The sequence below is a fragment of the Hyaena hyaena genome, unplaced genomic scaffold (genome assembly GCF_003009895.1).
Source record: "Hyaena hyaena isolate Hyena2069 unplaced genomic scaffold, ASM300989v1 scaffold_1269, whole genome shotgun sequence".
Lineage (NCBI taxonomy): Eukaryota > Metazoa > Chordata > Mammalia > Carnivora > Hyaenidae > Hyaena > Hyaena hyaena.
Window position 1 is genome coordinate 301,727 of NW_024081905.1, and position 25,608 is coordinate 327,334.

The window sequence follows — 25,608 nt, forward strand, 5'->3', positions numbered from 1 at the left end:
AAAAGTGAAAATATCCCCTTTCCTTTGTGCTGTGGAAAACAGCTTATGGCAAAGACCCGTCCTTCCCCAGTTAAATAAAAAAGACTCAAAGGTGCCTCCTCTGTTTATCTATGGCAAGGCCAATGATCCTCCAAATTCCTATTGTTTGGCCTTATGAATCATCAGCTGAACTGCTGTTCCTACTAATCAACTGGGATAAAATGCTTGGTAGCCAAACTTTAGTTAAAATTTTACTTCTTCCTCCAAAGTCCAGAACTCTGATTCACCGTCAGCCTGAGTGAACATATAATCTCTTCTGAGAACAGGCTGGGTAAAATATTCTCTTCACTACCCAATCAAGCCACTCATTTGTCCCACTTCCCCACACCCTCTTCTTTCTAACCTTGTTTACCCCTACCAATAAAAGAAAACCCCTTTTGCCTGACTTTTGAGAGACTTGCAGATCTCATGGTCACATGTACTCTCTTTTGCAACAGTCCTCTCCCTCATTGCAATAGACTCCTCCTTGCAATTATTTTTTCCAATAAAGTCTCTCCTTTCTAAGTTAGGATTTGTTTTTAGTTGACATTGGTAAGTTGTAGAAAGAGGGAAATATTGCTGCATTTGGATATAGGTGATAATGGGGAATTGAAACTCTTAGGTAGTAAATACTTGACTCATTCAGTGAATTATGAGTGTTAAACAATACAATAAAGGATACACAAAGAGAAAGCCACTTAAGCACCTGCTATGTGCTAGGGTCTCCTCTAGTAGGTCACGATTAGACAAATTTGTTTGCTCAAAGTGCACACAGGTTAGTACAGAAGACTAACAAAACCATCATGAGATGAGTTGATAGAAATGCATACCAGTTATTATGCATACATCTGATAAAGTCGTTTACTATGAATGCCTATGGTAGGTGGCAGGAAAATGATGTGAAAGAAAAAGTTTTACAGTAGAAGTGATATCTGGAAAAGAGCATTAAACGATGAATAGGACTTTGGCAGATGCACAAACTATGAAGAGTCTGTATTTAGCACTGAGAAGAAAGTGATCACAAGAAGACCAAATGATGCCATGGCCTGTGTAAATAGTAAAAGTAGTTATAACTGACTCAATTGTAGAGCAAAAAGCATGGATGTAAGACAACTGAAGGAGAGCTGGAAAGATAAGCAGATGCAAGACAGTCTTTTTCAGCTATGAAGTTTAGGCACTGAACAACTCCAAAAAGTACCATTCATAATGATGTCAAGTGAATAGCATTTTCTGGAGTTGTGTATAGCCCTGACCAATAGCCCTGAGCAGGTACCAAATTAGTAGCATATTTTTATGCCAAGTATATATGTTAGGATGTTCAGCATATTTTTATGCCAAGTATATATGTTAGGATGTTCAGCATATTTTTATGCCAAGTATATATGTTAGGATGTTCTGGTAGCAAATTATAAAAACCAAATCGGTCTGTCCTTGACCTCAAGGGTTCTTGGGGAAAAACACCAGAGGTTCATAGTACTGCTGTGGAGCTAAAGGAAAACCAGAACATTTTGGCAGATGATAGAACAGAAAGTTAGAGACCCTTCCTGTAACAGGAACATTTTGGCCAGAATGTTACTGCCCAAGAGGCGGGATACTACCAACATAACTGATGTGAAATAATCTGATCCATCTCTCATCATTGCACCATTTTGCTCCATATTCAATCCTGTAGGTGAGAAGCTTTGATAAAGCATGAGCTGGGGTCTTTTCAATGGAACAACCAAACAAAAGTAGAGATTATCCTCAAAATAGTTAACAGGAATGAAATACTGGACAGCCAAATTTAACACATATTTTTTAAACAAGCTGCGGAGTTTGGATTTGTTTTCTAAGGCAGGGGTTGGCAAACTTTCTTAAAGACCAAATAATAAGTATTTTAGGCTTGCCAGTCTTCTGGTCTTTATGGCAACTAATCAACTTTGCCCTTGAAAGCAGCCATGCACTAAATCACTGGGATTGGATATGTTCCAATAACACTTAATTTACAAAATAGACAGCCATCCTATTGGTCTTAGTTTGTCAAAAACCTCTGTTCTTAGGGATGGAAAGGCATTAAAGCATCTCAAGTCTTTGTCATGTCTAAATAATTGGCCATTTCCTCCATGACTATTTGAGGTGGCAGCTACAAAGTTACAAAATTCTTAATATTTCTCCTCAATGAAATTAAAATGCAGTAGATAAGGTGAAAATATAGCATAAAATCATCATAATACTTTATAGGACATGATAAAAAATCAATACTGAAGTGTTTCTACTTCCCAAATTAGTCCCCCCAATTGTATCATTTCTGATCCAGTTTTTGATCTCTATCTAAAATAAAAATGAAATGCTTGGAAGGAGACACATAAAAACTATTTTAATAAGAAAATAATGGAAGATTTGCAGCAAAGAATAAGGAAAAAATATAAATGGGTAATAGTGCTGGATATAATTGGGAATTTCTGTGTGAGAAATTCTACAATGCTATGGAATGCAAGAAAATTGGGTAGGAGGATGGAGATTTGAAGAATGTTCCTTTTTAAGGGAATTAAGTTCCCTTTTATGTTTTTTTTAACGAGAAATGGTTAAAAAGAGGGGTTGTTTTTCTAAAATGATTTGGACACTAACTGTGCTTTTTAAAAATGCATCTCCATGTTAAGACTCAGCTATATTCCCTCTCAAATTCATTATGGATGCCTAAATAACTTAATACATCTTGAAGTGCTTAGTGGTAAATCACCATAACTAATCTCACTAAAATCTAAAAGATAAAGAAAAAGTCAGCTTCAGAAACAATAGCAAGAAGTTGTCACCTAAGAAAAATCTGAAAGATGAGCAGCTATGAGGATATAACCATATTTCAACTGATGAACTACTGAGAATGCATTTTACAAATTTTCAGAGTATTTAGCAGCCTTTTCTTCTACTGCAATCCTGATAGTATACTAGATTAAAAAAACACTTTAATAATCATAAATCATGATTTTTCCCAATACCTTCTTTCTACTCACTTATACCTCCCTCCCCTACTATTATTATATTATTATCAATGAGTTCCTTTATGTTTGGTATTGTTTTATATACTAGAGTGCCCTTAGGGTGGTGTATAAATATCTACAGTTGTTAGATTTTCTTTTTTTAAATGTTTGTTTATTCTCTGAGAGACAGAGAGAGACATAGAGCATGAGCAGGGAAGGAACAGAGAGAGAGGGAGACACAGAATCCAAAGCAGGCTCCAGGCCTGAGCTGTCAGCACAGAGCCCAACGTGGGGCTCAAACCCACAAACGGCAAGATCATGACCTGAGCTGAAGTCAGATGCCTAACTGACTGAGCCACCCAGGCACCCCCAGTTGTAAGATTTTATTGTTGGATTGTCCTCTTTATTACAATTTGGTGCCCCTGTTTATCTCTTGTTACAGTCTTTGTTTTAATGTCTAGTTTTTCATACATATATTACTACTCCGGGCTTTCTTTTCATATTCATTGTGTGATAAATATTTCTCTATCCACTCACTATCAATCCACATGTATTTTTAAGTCTAAAATGAGTCTCTTGTAGGCAACATAAAGTCGGGTCTTGTTTTTTATCCATTCTAACACTATTTATTTTTATTGGAGCATTTAGTCCACTTACATTCAAAGCAATTATTAATAGATATGTATTCAGTGCCATTTTATCACTTGTTTTGTTGTTGTTTCTGGAGATGTTCTCTGATTCTTTACTGTCTTTGTCACTTTTGGTCTCTCCTTTGCACTCAGAGTCCCCCTTAATATTTCTTGCTGGGATGGTTTAGTGATCATGGATTCCTTTGGTTTGTCTAGGAAACTCTTTTTCTCTCTTTTTAATATGATTAACAGACTTGCTGGATATTCTTGGCTGCAGATTCTTCTCATTCAGCACTTTTGAATATATCATGCCACTCCCTTCTGGCTTGCCAACTTTCCTTTGAGAAATCTCTAGCTAGCCTAGCCCTATGGGTCCTGTAAGTTAAGGACATCTTTTGTCTTGCTGCTTTAAAGTTTTTTTCTTTATCATTATACTTTGCAAATTTAACTACAATATGCCTTGGTGTTGGCCTGCTTTTGTTGATTTTGATGGAAGTTCTCTGTGCCTTCTAGATCTGAATATCTGTTTCCTTTCCCAGATTAGGTTAGTTTCCAGCTATTATTACCTCCAAAAACATGCTCTGCCCCCTTTTCTCTCTCTTCTTCTGGGATTCCTAGAATATGAATATTATTACATTTGATGGAGTCACTGAGTTCCCCCAGTCTATTCTTGTGTTCCATAATTCCTCTTTTTCTTTATTCAGCCTCATTATTTTCCATTATTTTGCCTTCAAGGGCACTAATTCATTCCTCTGCTGCTTCCAGCCTGCTGTTCACTGCATCAAGTGTATTTCTAATCTGTTTATTGCACTCTTCCCTGCACTCTTCCCTGACTGATTCTTTTTTAACTCTCTTATCTCTGTGGTAAGGGTCTCACTGAGGTCTTCTACTCAGTGAGTATCCTTATGATTGTTGCTTTAAATTCTCCCTTGGGGATGTTACTTATATATGTTTTGCTTAGGTCTCTGGCTCTGGCCTTATTTTCTTTATTCATTTGGGATAAATTCCTCCATATTAGCATTTTGTCTGCCTTCTTCTCCATCTTAGAAAAGCCAGTATGTTTCCTGTTGCTGAAAGTAATGGCCTTATGAAGAAAAGGTCATGTAGTGGCCAGGGCATGGCACTTTAGGGAGTGTCTCACACGTGTGCTGTGAGTGCTCTGCTGTTTTGTTTTGGCTGCCTCATCCTTCAGGCCAGCTGTCTGTAGAGGCTCTCCTTGCCTCCTATGGGTAGTTTTGGTCTTTGACCTGAATGCGGTGAGTCTTTGCTAGGTGTGCTCTGATCTGCTTGTGAAATGAGATCTGACACCAATTCCACTAAAACTGAGGCCCTGTAGAACTTTCTTGTCAGGAGACATGGTGTGTGCAGGTGTTTACGCTGGTCTTCTGGGGGAGGGGCTGGCTGTGCTGGGACTGAGCCAAGCTTGACTGAGAATGGCATTCTTGCATGTGCACAGGGAAATGGGGCTTGATGTAACCAAGTTAGGCAGCTAATGTGGGCACTGTGCTGCTTCCTGCAGGGGTGTCTGTGCTGAGAGGCAAGTGAGGGAAATGGTGCCAGACAGCTCCTTTGTTCAGGTGGAGGCTTCCCTGTGAATGCTGCCTTTTAGGGAAGCACTCAGAGAAGAACAAACAATCTTACTTGTGAGCCTCAGGCACTTTTCAGATCACTGTTTCCATCTAGGTTGTCTGCCTTCTCTCTAGAAGCAGTGCAGTTCCCTCCAGGCTCTATCCCAGCTAAGCCCAATGACCTTTAAAACTCCAGATTCTAAACCCAGCTGGTCATAAAAACTAACAAAATTCCAGCCGTGTCATTTTCCAAGACAATGGCTACAGGGAAATGTTCTCCTTGTGCATTCCCCTGTGTGTTCCTCTCTCTACTCCTTCTCCCTGACCACAGGTCCCTCCCCTCTGCATCACCTTTGATCCATTTCTCCCCTAAACCACATCTCCACACTTCCTATCTTCTTCATTGTGGCCTCTTCTCTCTCCTTAATCGTGGAGTTTGTTCCATTAGTCTTCAGGTTGATTTTAGGGGTATTCAGGATGGTTTGATAGTTACCTAGTTGTGTTTATGGGACAAGATAGCCAGGGGTCCTCCTACTCTGCCACCAACTTCCTCTCCCACTTATACCTCCTTCTTAACATTATTTTTTTCTAGCATATGTCCTAGCCTTAATTATTTTATATACTGGAGGTACAAATGTATTTAGCACTTACAATATATACAATATACTATTTTTTTATGTTTTATTTATTTCTGAGAGAGAGAGAGGCAGCATGAGCAGGGGAGGGTCAGAGAGAGGGAGACACAGAATCTGAAACAGGCTCCAGGCTCTGAGCTAGCTGTCAGCACAGAGCCCGACTTGGGGCTCAAACCCACGAACCGTGAGATCATGACCTGAGCCAAAGTTGGATGCTCAACCGACTGAGCCACATAGGTGCCCCTACAATATACTATATTTTAAAGCTATATGTTACTTGGTCCTTCTGTGCTTGGTACTGGAAGTACAGGATTGGAGGATTCAACCCCTGCACCAATTTTCTCACAGACTAAAAAGATTCAAACAAGTAAATCCACAATTCAATATCTTGCTAAAATAAGTATGAGAAAGCAAGTCTAGGGAATTTTCACTATAAAGAGTGGGACAACCTATTTCTTCCTGGGAAAGAAAGGGCTGGACAGTCAAGGAAGTATTCCTAGAGGATATATTACATGAGAAAAAGCAGATGAACAGGAATTACTAGGTAAATAAGGGAGATTTTTAAGCTTTTAGTTCTATTCAATTCTCACACACACAATATAACTCCAAAATCAAAAAGAAAAAGAAAAAATAAAGGTAAATGGCTTTCAAGGCTTCTTAGACTCTTCGGTACCTAAATTTAGAGCTGGAGATACATTTGCCAATTAGGCTCTAAGCTAAGGGAGTCCTTATATATCACATGTCAAGGATGTAGTAAGAGCATGTTAGTAAAAATGATCATTCAGGAATAAGTGAGGTAAAAAAGCAACAACTCACCACATAATCTCCAATACCTTTCCTCTCCTTGTGTTCTTTTCACCTATTCAAATGCTTCACCACATAAGGCTTCAAGACAATGGAGTCCATAGATAGCATGGCCAACTGAGTGTGAACAAAAGATGAAGTCACTAATGAATAGTTATACTGAGTTGTAGAAGACTAAACAATTCCTGGAACCAGGTGAGAGAAACAGCATTTGCATTACCTGCTCTGAAAAGTTATCTGAAAGACTCAATCATAGTTTTCACATGGTTTCTCCTAATGTGAAGAGTTAAACCTGGCTCTTTGTAAGTCGTTCAATATAACAAATGTGGGAGAGAAACACAGTCTGATAGAAAGAACATTAGTCCCAGAAACATAAGTTTGAAGTCCTATTTCTGTCACTGTTTGCCATGAGACTTTAAAAAAATAAAAACTCATTTAACTAGTCAGCTATTATTTCTTACATTTGAAAAAGAATGAAGTTTTTTACAGTTTTAAAGTTCCATGTCTTTATAGTCATTTTTTAGTTTCAACTTTTTAAGACTTCCCATCTAAATTCTTAGTTATTTGTAAACTTGCAAGCATATAGAGAGAGCCGATTACTTGTGACCTCTCACTGATGGGCCTATTCCATTCAAACACAGTCATCTATTCAAAGAAATGTATTCAACCTGTCTAGAAGACAATTCAAAATATGTATTCATTCACTCTGCAATGATATATGCACTTAGTTATGTGCTCTGTAAGATTGATGACTGAGGTCTTTAGTGTCCCATGAACTTAAAAATGTTGGCTAAAGGAATAAAATGTGGATTTCACTATCTGTTTGTTATTTGCATGAACTTTATTAAGATCACTGCTAAAAAAAAATGTTTCTGCAAATAGTATGTATACTATATACCAAAAGTGAAAGTTACTACTCTATCAAAGTTAGATTCCTGATAGTCAGCTGTGCTGAGTAGACTTTCGATATAATAATTCTTTGTGGATATATCATGATATTTTTATTATTCACCCTTTATATTTGTATCCACTAAGAAGCATTTTTACAATACACACATATCAATATTTGTGAATTATTTTAATAATATTTTTCATAATCTAAAGGTCTCTTTCAAGTCTTATTTGCTGTTTTGAAGACTTACTTCTTCAGTAATAGATGGTGACCAGAAGAATTTTTAGATGTCATTCTACATATAAACATATGCATTAAAGTAACTGCATGTATGCATATACATACATACATATATCCACATATATATGTTCATAAAACTGTATATGTCTATATATATATATATATACACACACACACACACACACACACACATTTGTCTTTCTACCCACCCAAAGATACATACATTAATCTATCTAGCTATCTTCCTATATATGGTATCCCTACAATGATAAAATAGGATCAGAATACCACATAAATTTCAAGCCCAAAAGATATTCAGAGATCATTTCAAGACAAAGAATTTTAGTTCCAGACCTGTAACTCTCTACAACAGTATTGGTAGTAAGAACTCAACAGGAACCTAATGCACATGTACTGATTACAAGTTCAGTTTTCATTCTACCACATTACACTGTCTTTGCACAGATATTTGGTATAAACTGAACCTTAGGAGACAGTGTCATTGCAGAAACTATTTTCTATACTCAACACCCTGCTGTCAATAAGATTCTTGTTTGAGCTGTGAAATTTACTGATGGCTACTGTCAGTCCCATCTCCTTTGAGGGGATTTTAAATGTAATCATTCTGAGGAGAACTTATTGCTAGATGTCAACCAGTTCTTTCAACCACTATTGTCTTTGAGTCAGAGAACATGCATGTTCGTGTTAAAGACACCTTTGCCTCTGCTCACATGCACACACATACACACATGCAGACACACAAATTACAATTAGTATATTATTATTCTATGTTTAAGCTATTCTCTAACTAGATAAATGGAATATTATGTCTACCATAATCTTTTTACTTAGGAAGACACAAACATTAGTTGTTTCTTACTGTTCCTGACTAATGCAACTAAATTTGCAATAAAGAGTTAATAATCATTAGCATATCTAAACATTTTTTAAGATTTTATTTTTAAGTAATCTCTATAACCAATGTAGGACTTAAACTTACAACCGTGAGATAAGAGTCACATGCTCTACTGACTGAGCCAGTCAGGCACCCCACAGCTAAATATTTTAAAGAGATTTCTCCTCTAGTAGGAAATTCATATTTTCTCCAAGCAAAGGGCATTTATTCCTTCATCCCAAGCTGAATTAGTTCCATGATTTCCTTCCTTTCTCAGTTTTCTGATTATCTACTCATCATCTATGATGACCTCTTAGTCTATGAGTAATGGGGGAGAGAAGGTCTATAATTGGAATAAAGTTGTCTACCATCACTTTCCATGTTGATATGAACTTATTTTAAACTCCTCTAATAATAAACTTAAAAAAAAAAAACATGGAAACGGTTCACATGTGCATATGAAGATGACTATTAACTAGGAAACATCCAGATTTTTTGGAAAACCCTAAAGGGAGACTGATTCACTCAGGATATATGGAAATACAAGTGAGAAAGGCAGCTGGAGTGGATGTCATATTCAGTATAAGCTGTAGATATATTTTTGCATAACTGAACTACATTCTTATAAAAATAACAAAAAGCAATGTTTTAGCTGAATTTAAGAAATGAAGATTAAGGGATGCCTGGGTGACTCAGTTTGTCAAGCATTCAGCTCTTGATTTCAGCTCAGGAAATGATCTCAACGTTCATGAGATGGAGCTCCATGTTGAGCTCTGCGCTGATAGTACAGAGCCTGCTTAGGATTCTTTCTCTCCCTCTCTCTCTGTCACTCCCTCACTCGTGCGCACTCGCGCTCTCTCTCTCTCTCTCTCTCTCTTTCTCTCAAAATAAATAAATATTTTTAACTTAAAAAAGGAATGAAGATTAATTTTAATTTTTGATTTAAAATTACTTTGAGAATGGAAGTTAGAAAATAACATTATGACACCTATAATAAGATACATCCCACAAAATATCTTCTATTTACACTGTTTCCCTGTTAGAAGAGTTCTTTGTTTTAATACTTACACTATATAATTACTTTTCAATAAAATTTTCTTTAACCAGTGATTATATAGAAACAAAAAATATTTACATCTCTAAACTCAAGATAACTTCTATAATAACACAGTGGTAGGAAAAATCTTGAGTTAAGTTTCAAATTCATTGGGTAAAACTTCAGAATCATATGTAAACATTTTGAAAAGCTTGCAAAATGTCACAGGAGAGGATGCCCATGTCTGATGTTACTGGGATTAAGGGAGGTCATGTTACTTACTGCAAACAAGCAAGCTTTGTTAACATAAGGAAGACTTTATCTAGGGAGACTACCACAATGAGGTATTGTAGTAGAAGAGAGAGAGACTGGATTCAATCTTGAATATAGTTAAGAACAAGTGGAGATTTACAGCCATGCAGTAGAGTGTAAGTTAGTAGACAGAAAATTACTAAGAGGAAACACAGGGGTAAGGAGAATTCTGGCTAAACCAACGTGAGAGTATTTTTGCTGAGGGTCAGCAGGGGATGATAAGATATGGAGGGTGAGAGATAAAGAAGTTGATCAAGGGTGGGGGATTTTGGTAAACTGATTTTGGTAAAGCAGGATTTTGGCTAAAACTGGTCTATGGGCCAAGGACAGAGCCCAAGGTCAGGGACTAGTTAGAAAGAGGATTCAGGGAAGACTGATTCAAGTTTATTCAAAGGAGAGTACTATGGTCTGAATGTTTGTTTTCCATCAAAATCGAAATGGTGAAATCCTAACCTCCTAAAGCTGATGATATTAGGAGGTAAGGCCTTTGAGAGGCAACTGTATCACGAAGGTTGAGCCCTCATGAATGGGATATTAATCCCATTTTTTTAAATTGAAGTTTAACTAACATACAAAGTTACATAACATATAACAGTGTTATATTAGTTTCAGGTATACAATATAATAATTCAAAAATTTTATGTATTACTCAGTACTCATCAAGGGGTACTCTTAATCCCCTTAACTTCACCCATCCCCCACCCACCTCTCCTCTGGCAGCCTCCAGTTTGTTATCTGTATTTAAGAGTCTGTTTCTCTTTTTTTCTTTGTTCATTTATTTTGTTTCTTATATTCCACATATGAATGAAATCATATGGTATTTGTCTTTCTCTGGGGATAAATGCCTCTTAAAGGAGGCCCAAGAGAGCTTGCAGACTCCTGTCTACCACGTAAAGACACACCAAGAAGGCACCAGCTACAAATTAGTGAGTGGGCCCTCACCAGAACACGACCACACTGGCATCTTGATATTGGACCTCCCCATCTCCAAAACTTCACAAAATAAAGTTCTGATGTTTACAAGCTGCCCAGGCTATGGTATTTTGTTATAGTAGCCAGAATAAACATAGATAAAAAGAGTCTTTGCCAAAGGTCCTCCCTCCTTCTCTCCTTCCTGTTTTTCCTCCTCAGTTTCTCTCTTCGTCATTCCTTGTTTTCCTCCTCCCTTCATTTTATTTCTTTAACACATGATCATTTAGTACATTTTATTCAGAAACCAAATAGACATAAAACAGAGACTGAGCTATAAAACACACTATTCATACAGTATATAGTTTACTGAAGGAGAAGATAAGGCTCTGTGATAGAGCATAATATGCACAATTTAATTTTAGATAAGCTAGTCAGGAAGGCCTTTCCATGGATGTGACACTGAAACTGAAGCTTAAAAAAGAAAAATTCAGCAATGGTGGTAAGTTTAGAGTGATTTTTGTAAGGACTTACATATTTTACTTTATTCTATATTCAATAAGCTGCCAAAGGTGTTTGAAGAGAAAGGTTACATTCTAGAACACAGGAACTTGTGTTTAGCCTGAATATTAAAGAGGCTCCAAGAAATCTCACCAAAATGAAGCTCAAGCTCTCCTTCCAATACAAATAACATTTTTTATTTCATTTTAACTTGTGACATAAAATTCCAACATCTAATAGATAAAGAGGTCCTGCAATTAAGAGAAAAATAAGCAATCTAATAAAACCCAGAAAATGACACTAGCAGGCAATTTTTTTTAAGATATAAAAATGATGTGGATGCATGACTGGGTCAGTTGGTTAAGTGTCTGTCTCTTGATTTCAGCTCAGGTCATATTCTCAGTTATGATATCCAGCCCCACATTGGGCTCTGCACTGGACATAGACCCCTGCTTAAGATTCTCTCTCTCTCCCTCTTTCTCCCCATCCTCTGCTCTTGCTTATGTGCCCTCTTTCTCCCCATCCTCTGCTCTTACACATGTGTCCATGTACTCTCTCTCCTTCAAAAAGCAAAAAAAAAAAAAAAAAACAACAAAAAAAAAACCAACAACTTGAAAAGATACAAAAATGACCAATAAAGTAAAAGTGGTTTGCAGGACACCTGGGTGGCTCAGTCGGTTAAGTGTCCAACTTTGGCTTAGGTCCTGATGTCACGGTTTGTGAGTTTGAGCCCCACATCACGGTCTGTGCTGACAGCTCAGAACCTGGAGTCTGCTTCCGATTCTGTGTCTCATTCTCTCTCTGCCCCTCCCCGCTTGTGCAGTCATACTCTCTCAAAAATAAATAAATGTAAAAAAAATATTTTTAAGTAAGAGTGCTTCAGGCTTAGTCCTCTAAAGAGTCAAGATGAAAACATGCACACAATCATACAAAGGGAACCCCACAAACCTCTCTTCCACAGACCCTCCCATAGAGACATACAAACATAGTCACAGACAGTCACACACAATGTACCCTACATACACAGAGACTCAATACACCCCCACAGGCCACCAACACCTGCTGCTGCATGCTCAAGTAACCAGTGTCAGCCAGCTATGCTATCTTGAGCATTTCAAAGGAATCATTCCTATTAGAAAGCTAATGAGGTGGTAAAGAACCTCAGCAGAGTGTCTCAAGATGTCATTTTCTGTAAATCCCTGCCCACTGCTCTGCCCTCAGGCTCCTGGGAGCTGAGTGTAGGTGGAGGCAGATCATGGAGCTCCCAGAACATAGAATGGAGCAGGGCCTTTCTTCCCCCTATCTGGCCCTGCTCTTCTGGGTAACTGATACACTAAGACCCAAAAGTACCCCACATCATGGTGCCCAAGTCCTTCATTTACTTAGAAGAAACAGGTCCAAAGATGGATGGCACTACCTCTGATTACAGAGAAAATCAGCTGCTGATGTGGGCCCTAACCCAGGCCAGAGGGGAGGTCAGAAGACCAGAGCACTCCCCAATCATCCTGGTTCATAAGCATCCCCTAGTTGGATCTCCACAGTCCTGGCTCCCAGCAGGGTCTGGCAGTTCCTGTGCTGTGGCAAGATCAAGGCAGGGATCCTAGGAGGATCAAGAATCACTGAAAACCTGATGTTCAGGATCTGCTACCAATATCCTATGTGACCTGATCTCTCTGGGTCTCATGCTCTTAGTGCAGTGTGGGGGTTTGTCCTCAGACTTGAGGTCCTTCCAACCCAGATGGTCTCTGAGGGTTTTCTCTATCTCTGTAGGGTTGTTACTGTCTGGCCAGGTCCTCTGTATAGATCCCCTCCAAAAGCTTCTAATTCCATGTTGCCTCCTGCCAGTACTTTACTTGGCAGATCCCCATCTTATCCGTCTTCCAGGGACCCAAGAGTTCATTGGAAACAGTAGCCCAACAGTGGCTCTGAGGCAGGTTGTCTACAAATGCCACGTCTTAGAAAATGATTATTTATTTATTTTGGAGGGGGGAGGGACAGAGAGAGAGGGAGAGAAAAACTCCTCAGCAGGCCCAGCACTGTCAGTACAGAGCCCAACGTGGTGCTCAATCCCATGAACTGTGAAATCATCACCTAAGCTGAAATCAAGAGTCAGACATTTAACCAACTGAGCCACCCAGGTGCCCCAAATGCCACTTTTTAAAAGACTATCTTGGGGTGCCTGGGTGGCTCAGTCGGTTGAGCATCTGACTTTGGCTTAGGACACGATCTCACGGCCCGCAGTGGGCTCTGTGCTGACAGCTCAGAGCCTATTTCAGGTTCTGTGTCTCCATCTCTCTCTGCCCTCCCCCACTCATGCTCTGTCTCTCTCTGTCTCAAAAATAAATAAACATTAAAATTTTTTTTCAAAAAAGACTATCTTTGCTTGGACAACCTGCTGTCTACTAAATTGGCTGAGGACTGTGGGCATTAAGACCTAAATAAGAGATACAAATTGATTATAGTACAGTAGTTTGTTTTAAACAAAATTCAACAAAATTTAAACAAAATGGTATACTTGAAATGTAGAGACCTTTTAGTAACATAACTTTAAAATAGAGGAGGGGGGCGCCTGGGTGGCTTAGTCGGTTAAGCGTCCGACTTTCACTTAGGTCATGATCTCGCGGTTTGTGGGTTCGAGCCCCGCGTCGGGCTCTGTGCTGACTGCCAGCTCAGAGCCTGGAGCCTGTTTCAGTCTGTGACTCGCTCTCTCTCTCTGACCCTCCCCTGCTCACGCTGTCTCTCTCTCTCCTAGAAATAAATAAAACATTAAAAAAAATTAAAAAAAAAATAAAATAGAGGAGGTTTCTTTGGATAGGTAAGCCCAGACCCTGAATACTCAGTGACTCTCCATAAGACTAATTACAACACTCAATTAGCACCAGAAAAGGGAGAGAAGAGAGGTAAACAATTACCCATACCAGACACTGGTGTAAATACTGTTCCTCACTTTGGTCAAAGAGGCAACATACCACCCTGTGATTGCAAGCTGTTGAACAAAATCACAACCTTCCTTCAATACAAACATGTAAATTACTAGGCCTGGAAAAGAACAAATAATAAGTAAAATTTACTCTCCCCTGAGCTCATTATCCTCTGGTCTTCTCCCTATAGGCCTAAGGAAAGGAGATCACACTGAAGCTTGCTTTCAGATCCTACATGTACAGTTGCACAGGCTATGTACTTCGTATATCTAGGAGTATCATTCACTTTATTTAATTTCCATGAATGGTGCCCCCTGGGGTTTTATAGTACACAACGTATGAATATGTATTTGGCAGACCTGTTTGATTTGGTTTTATTTATATACTGTAAGCCTTTGTGTCACTCATTCATTTTATGTTCTCCATGTTCATTAATTTTGAGGAAAAAACCTGGTATTAGTTTCATCATTGGAACTACAAAATTCATCTTTAATTATATCTATATAGGCAACAAGCAGAAAGTTACTTATGTATATAATTTTATTTATTTCTTACAACAATACTAGAAGGTAAAATTTTATAAATAAAGAGATTAATTTTAAGAGATATGAAGTAACATGCTTTTGGATAACAGAACTAGACCATGGCTCATAGAGCAGTGTGAGATAACTCAAAACTGGAGAAATCCTGGAAGCAAATTATCTGCTGATGCAGTAGTAATAAAAAAAGCTATGAAAGGTTTAAATCTGGGCAGAACCAGGAAGAAAGGAAGTCAGAAAGATGAGACCTTGCTAAATAAACACACATTTATTTCCATAATTAGAAGTAAGCATAAGGAAGGGAAGAAAATAATTCCCAACTGTCAAGCTGATGTAAATGGAAAGGTTTTGATTTTAGTTGATCAGAATTTCACATTTAGATTCAAAACAAGTATTTGTAACAAAGAACCAATTCTAGTGGATTCCATGAGACATGCATATTTATCTTCCTTTTCTGCATCAATGAGTTCAAACTTTTAACCTATCCTTCTGGTGGGAAAGGAAAAAAACTAAAAATCTTATCAAACTTTATGTTCATTTCTTGATCAAAAATTACTTTTTTTATGAATGGTTAAAACACCAATATTCTACACTAACTCGAAAGCAAAACTGAAATGGGACACAAAGTGGCACCTAAAATATTTTGCATAAAAATTATCAAACATCATTCAAACATCTTTGTCACTGAGTTCTTATTCCCACTGTGCAATGATACCTGAACCCATTTTCATAAAACATAGCAGAGTATACTGGAAACAGCAAGAGCAACTCTACAGACCAAGTTTGAATCTAAATGTATTCTTTATTACTATAACTTTGAGAAAATGACTTAATTTGCCTCAGCTTCAATGTCTTCAACTGCAATATGAGAATATCTTGCATGGAACTTGAGGTCAAATAAGTAAAGCACAAGCAGAGTGTCTAAGAATTACAGTTGCTCAATAAATAGCTATTAATGTTATTATTAGTCTCTGCAGTGGGAAAGCTCTATAATTTAGAAAGTTCTTAATCCATGATCCCAAACATCAGGATGAATGCAAAGTACTTCAACTTATATACACTCCCTTTTTTATTCTCAGCCAGAGAACATTGCACCTCAGACAACAGGAGAGATTAATTTCTACTTCAATTAAAATATCATCATGAGACTTTTCATCATGTGCTATATAGCATATTAACTATAACCATAAAATCTTCACTCCTCCTCCCATTGAAAAGGTCGAGTCTGATGTCCCTCTTCTTGAATTTAGGCTGACCTAGTGACTTATTTGATCAACAGAATACAACAAAAAAGGTGTTTCTGCACATGTGAAGCTAGGTCGTAGAAAGCCTTAGATAGTTCCAGCCAAGGCTCTTGGAATGTTCACTCCAGATGAAGCCACTCATTATGTAAGAATTTCAACTATTTTGAGATTTCTAGGTTATAAAGAATCCTAAGCTACATAGACAAGTTTCATAGAGAAACAGAGAAAGAGAGAGAACCAGCTCCAGCTTTGCCAGCCAGTCCAGCCCAGCCCAAGCGCCAGATACATGAATGAAGATGCTATCTTGGACATGCCAGCCCCAAAAGATGTGACATAAGGAAAAAATGAGCCATAATCAAGCCCCCCAGACATATGACCCCACAAAGTCATCTAATTCTCAGCCATTGAAGCCACGACAGACGAGGCCCCAGTTATAATGGTACAGAGTTGAGCCTTCCCCAGCATGCTTTATTTTTATTCTTAACTCACAAAGTCCTAACTATAACAACATGGTTTCTGTTATATCTACCACTGAGTTTTGGAGTGGTTTGTTATATTGCAATAGATAACTGAAGCATATGCCTGGATAATTTCTTATAGTTCTAAAGCCACAGAACTCCTTCCACCCATATTCATGGGGAATGCAATTCCTTGTTTATTTTGATTCTCCCTTTGAATCATAGAATCTGCTCAGAAACATCCTCAGACTGAGTCAGTAAAAGAAACTTTTGAACAGCCAAATCTGCTCAGACACACCCCATTTTTTTACCAAGTCATAAACAACAGATGGACCAAATTTTCAAGTGCTTGAATCTAACTGATTAAAAGTAGACGACTTTTCATCTTCAACTCCTTCCCCTCCAACTCAATTTACAATGATACTCTAGTCAACTTTCAAACTTTTTGATGTGCTTCCTATCTCCTAAATGAGAAATGAGGAGCAACATCTTCAGAAGACTTCAGATACTAACCAAACAAGTGATCAAAGACCAAAGCAGCAAGAATTATTATCCAGAGGACAAACTAATGGGCCTACACTGTAGCATTCAGAAGGAAAGCCGGAATGTGAAAGAATTAAGTGTAATGTAGTTATTTTGATGACCCCTATTTGAACATTTAAGGTCAAAAAACAGGTTTCTGTAATGATGAGATCTATATCATGTTACCTACACCAGAGTTCATGTGTTTCTATATGTAAAGTTAGAAAGACTATATAAGACTATCTGAATCCTCAAGTAACTTGCCTACTGTTCTAATCATAAGCAGTCTTACTCCCTCTTTGGCTAAAGCATATGGCCTCAAAGTCAGGTGCTATTTATTACTGGTACCTCTGTTTAGTAAGCAAAGACAGAAATACAGGAGTAATCCTGACTCTTGCCATTATCTCACATCCCTCCCCCCTTCCCACTTCTCTCTCTATACAGTATATATCACCAGGTTAGTCAATTCTGCTTCCTAGATATGTCTTGAAGTCCTTCATTTTAATCAATTTCATTGCCTTGATTCAAATCCTTGTCATCATTAACCTAGGCTGTTCTCTATTCATATCTACCCCTCCCATCTCAACCCTTGATGCTCATATTTATCAACACTACTACCAATGTTATTTCTAAATTGCGAATTTGATCATCAATTATCTGCCTATAAATTTCAATGTCTTTCCATTGCCTTGAACATAAAATCCAACTCCTAACCACATTATAAAAGATCTCCATTTTCTGGCCTTGGTCTGTCAATTTAGCTAATCTCTTCTTCACCCTATAAACCAATAATTAAAATCTATCTTTGTGGGAGCCTGGATGGCTCATTCAGTTGGGCTCTTGATTCCAGCTCAGGTCATGATCTAACAGTGGGAACAACCGTCACATGAGGCTATGCATTGAAAGCACAAAACCTGCTTGAGATTCTCTCTCCTTCTCTCTCAGCCCCTCCCCAGCTTGCATGCATATGTGTACTTTCAATCTCTCTCTCAAAATAAATATTTTTTTTAAAAAATACTATCTTTGCTGTTTTACAAATGTTAGCAGTTTCTATTCTCACTATTGAAAATATTTTCCCCTGTCATTCATTTAGAAAACTCATATTCGCCTTTTGAAACCCAAATCCATAAACGACCTCATCCCTAACACATATTTTCTCCTCAAAACTGTAACAACACACATAAATTATCTCTGGTTTGCTCAGTTGTTTGCTGCACTCTAATGATACACAGATTCTCTAAAATATATTCATTTTGCATCTTCATTATCTATTAATATGCCTGACATTTAATAAACACTAAATACTTGAATTGACACTTAAATTGAATTGACTGAATGGATTCAATTGAATTGACTACTCTCAAGAACACTAATAACTGTTAGAGTTTCCTGTACCAAGAATACAAATCCTTGCTGAATTTTCATAACACTGGTAGTTGTGATTGAGGAATGGGGACCATCAAGTTTATAACAGACTTCTTCCAGTGAAGAAAATAAATGTAGTAAAAGCAAATACACTCAGAAGTCTATAAAGAAGATGAGGTGGTCTAGTGATTCTGCTCTCATCCAAAGAGTTGCTGAGATCCAATTCTGAGGGGGAAGATTGATTTTCCAGCTTACGTTAAGTGAAGCATAGAACAAATGTCAAAAGCATGACATAAACTAAGATTCTTCACTGTCACATCAATAAAGCTACCTTCCTTCCAACTCCTTTAGAACAAATGCAAGAAAGACTGCTATAGATCCTGAACAAAACAGAAACTGTGAATTCCAAACTGTGTGCTAAAAGTGAATTTATACCCCATCATTAAAAAACCTATGGAGAGGATTTTTTCATTGGTTATAGTTGTATTTTTTAAGAAAAGTATTGTTTTTTATTCTAGAATTTAAATGAAATGTCTTATACCTGAAAGATGTTTAAATATTTTATTATTGAGTGATATTAGATAGAAAGCCTTATAGTATTAAGGTAACTCTTTGTAAAGTTAAAAGGATACATTAATATCACTACCCATTAAACTTCTAGGACTTAAGAGGTAAAAATGATAAATATGGCATAAAATTCAAAAGACATGTGAAATCTTTTTTGTTGCTGTTGAGAGAGAGAGAGAGCACAAGTGGGGAACGTGCAAGAGTGAGACAGAGAACACCAAACAGGCTCCACACTGCCAGCACAGAGCCTGACGTGGGGCTCAAAGTCACAAAACTGTGAGAGCATGACCTGAGCTGAAACCAAGAGTCAGACACTTAACTGACTGAGCCACTCAGGCATCCCAAGACATGTGAAATCTTTTTAAAAAACACTTTATTGACTGGTCCAAAAGCAGTGAGTTATCTCAATTGATTGTTCATAGTTATAGATCAAACTCTTTGTTCTTCTCTTTCCCCCTTCTCACTACTGGATTTGACTAGTCTTAAAAAATAAAAATAAATTCCACTTTATTGAAGCATAAACGACATATAAAAAACTGTTCATACATAACATATACAACCAATGGGTATGGAGCTAGGTATCAACCCATGAAACTATCACCACCACCAAAGCCACAAACATAAACACATCCATCACCATCCAGCCTGCTTCATCTTTTATTATAAAATTTTGTGTGTGGTATGAACAATTAACATAAAATGTACCCTCTTCACAAATTTTAATATACAATACAGTATTGTTAGCTATGGGCACTATGCTGTATATAGATCTCCAGAACCTATTTATCTTCTATAACTAAAACTTTGTACCCATTACCCTCACTTCCCCATTTCCTCCTTCCCATTCCCACCCCAGTTCTTGGCAGTCACCATTCTCCTTTGTTTATATGAGACTGACTTCTTATTTCCCACATGTAGGATCACACAGTATTTGTCTTTAAGTGAAATCTTTTTATTCTAGCTCTATATCAGTGAAGGCAACAGTCTGCTGTACATAATTTAAGACTGAAATAAGCAAAGAAATGAAAGGACAAAACTTTTTAACAAATACAACCAACTTTCTATTATTCTGGTTAAAACCCACTTACAAATTCTATTGTGCATTTCAACCGAATGAGATTGACTCATCAACACTGTTACCATTGATTTTGTTATCTAAGCCTGAAAATTTTAGCATCCATTAAAAAAACACATGAATCGGGAGTTGGGAGGCTTCTTAAAATGCATATGCCAGGCCCCTATCTCCAGAGATTCTTAATTAGTTGGTACAGGTTAGGAACCAGGAATTTGCTTTTTATACCATTGAAGAATCTGATGCAATAATTACTCACATAACACTTTGAGAAACTGCCTTAAGTGGGTAGATTTTTGTATTCTGGTTTACATAAAATATGCCTGTTTTGTTCTTATTTTACTATTGACCTAGATAGTTATTTATAATGTCTCTTTTTCTCTCAAAAGTTGCCTGACTTGGCAATCAACTATACAGTCATCTTAGGACACAAGAGTACTTTCAGGTTATCCATAAATTTAAAGATACTGTAGAGTTGAGGCCAGCTCAGGAAGCAAAGGAGCAGTTGGGGCTAAAACAGCCTGATACAATTACAAAGTTATCTAACCTTCTAGAAGTGCCTACAATATTGCCATTTTCTCCTTGGAACCCATTGTGCCAAAAAGACCTCAGCAAACCACTAAAAACTGTTCAAATTGGTATCCCTACAATCTACTCAAATTCCTGGAATCTGACTTGATCTAAGTTAGCTAGCCTTTCATAGGTGAAAATTACAAGAGCCATTAGAATCGCATTCCTGTTTTCTCACCTCTTTTAATCATAGCTTTAGGCTTTTCTGCCTTATGAGAAAATTCTTACACAAAGGAACCAGGACATAATTTAATATGATTTCACCATCCCAGCAATCTCCATTCTGATTCCAAGAAATCCATGAGTGCTTTGGAATTAGTGCAATGAGAATGTTAGCTCATATCTGCTCTTATCATACTGATAAATTCTATGCCTAAACAAATAAACATATTGTTCAAATATCTGCAGGTGATTTTGTGATTAACAAAATAACTGTATCTGATATTTCCCACTTTGCCCATAGTAGGGAAAAAATAAAAGCACATAATCATGTTAATTCTCAGTAAACAACTCAACATCTCTTCTCATTATCATAAGAATATCTCTGCTTCCCCCTAAGCACCATTTTAAAGCCAAAAAGATTCCAGAGAGCTCTGATTCATTTCGAAAGGAAAACACTGGTGGCTCTCATCCATTAATTGAATGAAAACTCAGATGTGACAAAAACACTCTGTGACCATTACTGGCAGCTGGTTGGCCAAAGGAAGGATTTATATTCTAGTGAACATCTGGGAGATTCAAAGAGGCCCTCTGCCTTTCCCTGTCATTACTGACTGGGTCTTTCAAGTTTTCTTCAAGTCCAGTGTCACTGAGAATAAGCTCAGCCATGGGGAGGGTATTCCACACCAAAACTGACCTAAGGATTCAAAGTTTCAGCTCTTTAAATGAATTCACACAACCCTTTGAACAGAGTGCAATCCTTTCCCCTATGAGATCTAGGATGGGATACCTTCTATCACCTCCTTAAACCATAATTCCCACTCTTCCTGTATTACCACCAAAATCACATCAAATAAAACCTTTATCTTCTGGACACTAGATGGCTGTTTACCAAGCCCAATTCCTTTTCTCCTGCAGGCACATTAAGATTACATTTCTGACTCCTGTAAATATACGTTTGGCCATGTAAGTGATTTTTGGCCAACGGATTATCAGAAGACATGCTATATGCCACATATAGCATGCGGTTCTATGCGGTTGCACACCTTCTCTCTTTCCCTTTGTGTTGTCTGGATATTGGTACCCAAAGTGAACTTGGAATTCACATTTTAAAGATAAGGAAGCCGAATAATTGCAGGAGGCTTGATCCTGAACCACCAGTTATAGAGACTATCTGATGAGAAACATCCACATTCCTTATTCTGTGAATGAATAGACCTTATTGTTTTAAACCACTGAGATTTTGGTATTTATCTGTTACACATCTATTGGTATTTTAACTAATATAAAAGTCTGTGGAGATGTTACTTTAAGGATATTAGTCAGGGATAACTATGCTCACTGTAACAAGATTTTCTTAGCTTTGAATCTTACGGAAAAGAAAAGTTTGGGATCTCAGATCTTTCCCTTCAAGAAGTCTACTAATCATCAGAGAATCTGTCATACCCTCTCCAAAGTATTTTAAATCCTTCCAGCCAACTTGTCTTGGGGGAAAAAAAGGAACAAGTTCCTACCAGTTATCCAAATACAGGCAAATTTATTGAAAGTTTATACTGAAATCATTGTACTATTACAAAGAATTTGTGCTAAAAATTTAACTACTCTCTTGTAGAGGATGCCATTTTAAAATTCAAGGCATTGAAAAATGGTCCTTGTACTCAAAATGTGAGAATCAATGAAACCCATAGATTTTTAGAATATACTTCATGATAATATAATCACATTATTTTTTAAATTTTTTTATGTTTATTTATTATTGAGACAGAAGCAGACCATGAGTGGGGGAGGGGCAGAGAGAGAGAGGGAGACACAGAATCAGAAACAGGTTCCAGGCTCTGAGCTGTCAGCACAGAGCCCGACACGGGGCTCGAACCCACGAACTGTGAGATCACGACCTGAGCTGAAGTCGGACGCTTAACCCACTCAACCACCCAGGCGCCCCCATATTGTTTTATTTTGTATAGTTATATTTTTAACAGCACCTTTTTTTCACCCCTGCTCACCCAATGGAGCCTTTGAGGGAGCTCTAAGGAGCCATTTGGCTCAGCTGAGTACAACTTGAAATGATAACAATGAGAGTGGCTAATGAGGCCATTATTAGTTTGTAGACACTACCATAAGAACCTAACATATCTAAACACATTTAATCTCTTTCTGAAATGCATGAGGAAAGTGCTATTACTAACTCCATTTTATAGAAGAAAAATAGAAGCACATGATCATAAAACTAGCAAATTTCAGGAGTGAGAATCAAATCTAGGCCCCAGGACTCCAGGGTCTATTTAGAGGATGTTACTTCTCCAATTTCAAAATTACTTATCTAATGTAAACATATCATATCTAAGGGGAAAAGAGGAAAATAAAGGTTTAATGGCTTTCCCAAAATTAAGGCAAAATATGGTAGCAGGATTAGACTTAAAATCCAATTTAGGAACTCATAATACAATATTGCATCCCACAAACCACTGTGCAACTGAAATGTGGGTACTGGCAGTTTTTACTTTCATTAACTTAATTTTATTAAATAAAAGGCATTTGTTTTCTCATCTTCAATTTATTTATTTTAAGTGCTTTGAGTTACTTCCCATCCTTCTTATTTACCCTTCCAAATCAATACTGCTTTCCAAATTACCCTTTAAAAACACACATGTATCTCAATTTATCTAATAATGTATTTTCATGTCAAACACTTTATTGAAGGAGGAAGGGCATAAATAAATCAAAGAGTAGGTTTGAAAATTAACAATAAATATGTAATGAATGAAGGAATGAAGTAGCTGGTTAATATAATGTCATTGGTTAAGTACCAGAAAATGATTCCAATTTTAAGAAAAAAGCTACACTTCCACTTAGGGTAAAGTGAGTAATAACTTGATGCCTAGAATGCTATTAGACACTTCAAAGACAATATCACAATAGCATGGCCTCACTCATATATACATAGCTTTATGTATTAAGAGTCATAAATAGCTCTTTTGCTGGCTTTCTTGTGTGTATGTAAATATGTGTGTATGCTTTCCCATAATAGGATGGTACCAAAACACCTACACACTAATTTGTATATAGTACTCAATTTGCATCTAATAGGAATAAAAGAAATACAAGGATATGTAACACATATATCCTGAATGTTTGATTACCATCTTGAAATAAAAATGTAAACATTGCTTTTGCAATAGTGATTACTAGAAAATGAGATTTGGGGGGTACAGAGTGGTTATTTCATAAGAAGATTTATTTTTACTTACTGGTTGACCATACAATTACCAAAAGTCTTCTGAAGATACTACAAAACAAAATATTCTAGGAGTGCCTGGGTAGTTCAGTCAGTTGAGCATCAACTCTAGATTTTGCCCCAGGTCATGATCTCACAGTTCATGGAATTGAGCCCTGAATCAGTCTCTGTACTGACACTGTGGAGCCTGCTTGGAATTCTCTCTCTCCCTCTCTCTCTGTCCCTCCCCTGCTTGTGTGATTAAGCTGGCGCTCTCTCTCTCTCTCAAAATAAATAAATAAGCATTTAAATAAATAAAGTGAAATATTCTAAATACAGCTCTATAACCTTCTCATTGTTGCTTGATAAGGTAACTTGTAGGAATACTTAATCCCATATAATATTTGAAGGCTGTATAGAAAGTCTTTGACTTCTGTTCTTGAAATTTTGAAATAGGATTTTCTTGTAATATGCAATTACTTTGCTGTATGTCATATGTGGTAATCTCTGTGGGAATTATCAGAGAATAAGTGGCAAGAAAGCACAGCACTTAAAGTCTTGTGTGTATGCAAACCAAACCACTGAGACCTAGGACGTGAATCAGTTTGTTTAAGAGACAAAAAAAACAAAAAACAAAACAAACAAAAAAAAAAACCACCCAAATATAACTAAATACAGATGCGTGCTCAGCAAACAGTTTGACCAAATTTGGGCCTCAAAACACACACATATGTTTAACATTAAATAGCTCATCAGAGGATGACACTCAGTAGGCCACAATTTCTAAAAAATCCCAGTCTATTTTTATCTTAATTAATAAGGCTTCTGAGGACAAAACTTATTTGATACAAAACAGCTGTGTACAGGGACTGGTTGAGAACTTTTTTTTTTTTTTTCACCTTGCATTTCAACAAAAGGGGGCAATGGTACTCTCTGATAGAGAGACTACCAAGGGTATGTGAAAAGCCCGGGTACTTGAAGAAGAGGAAACTGCTATCAGAGTGGGAGCTTTGAATATATGCCATGTCACTGTACAAAAAACTGTCCTAAGAGAAGCATAGGTGGTATCTTCTGCCCCTTGCAATGACAGAGTCATTTTACCGGAGCAAATTTAGAACAGGAGCAGCCTCAGGATATGAGAAAAGGAGAAAGAACAGACATCTGTGTTAATTCTTGTTAATTCTCAAAAGTACAAACATTCTGACATGAATGATCTGGAACAAAACCTCTTCTTTCCTAAAGGTGTTAAATTACTTGCATTTGAAGTATTAAAATATCCAATGTTGATAACATTTTTAACAGTTCTTAGGAACCTACTGAACTATGTAACTGGCAACGAAGTCAAGTCTTAAGTAGAGCTATCCTCAAACTTTAGTACACATTAGGATCATTCAGCGAGCTTTAAAAATCTAGATTATCAGGCCGTACTCCTCAGAGCAATTAAACTGAAATCCCTTACAGTGAGACTCAAGCACAAGTATGTTTTAGAACTTCCAATGTGTAGCTGAGTTTTAGAACCAGTGTTTTAGTACAGAAATAGGGTTTCCATTAGTGAGTTTCTGTCACAGGTTAAAGAATGAG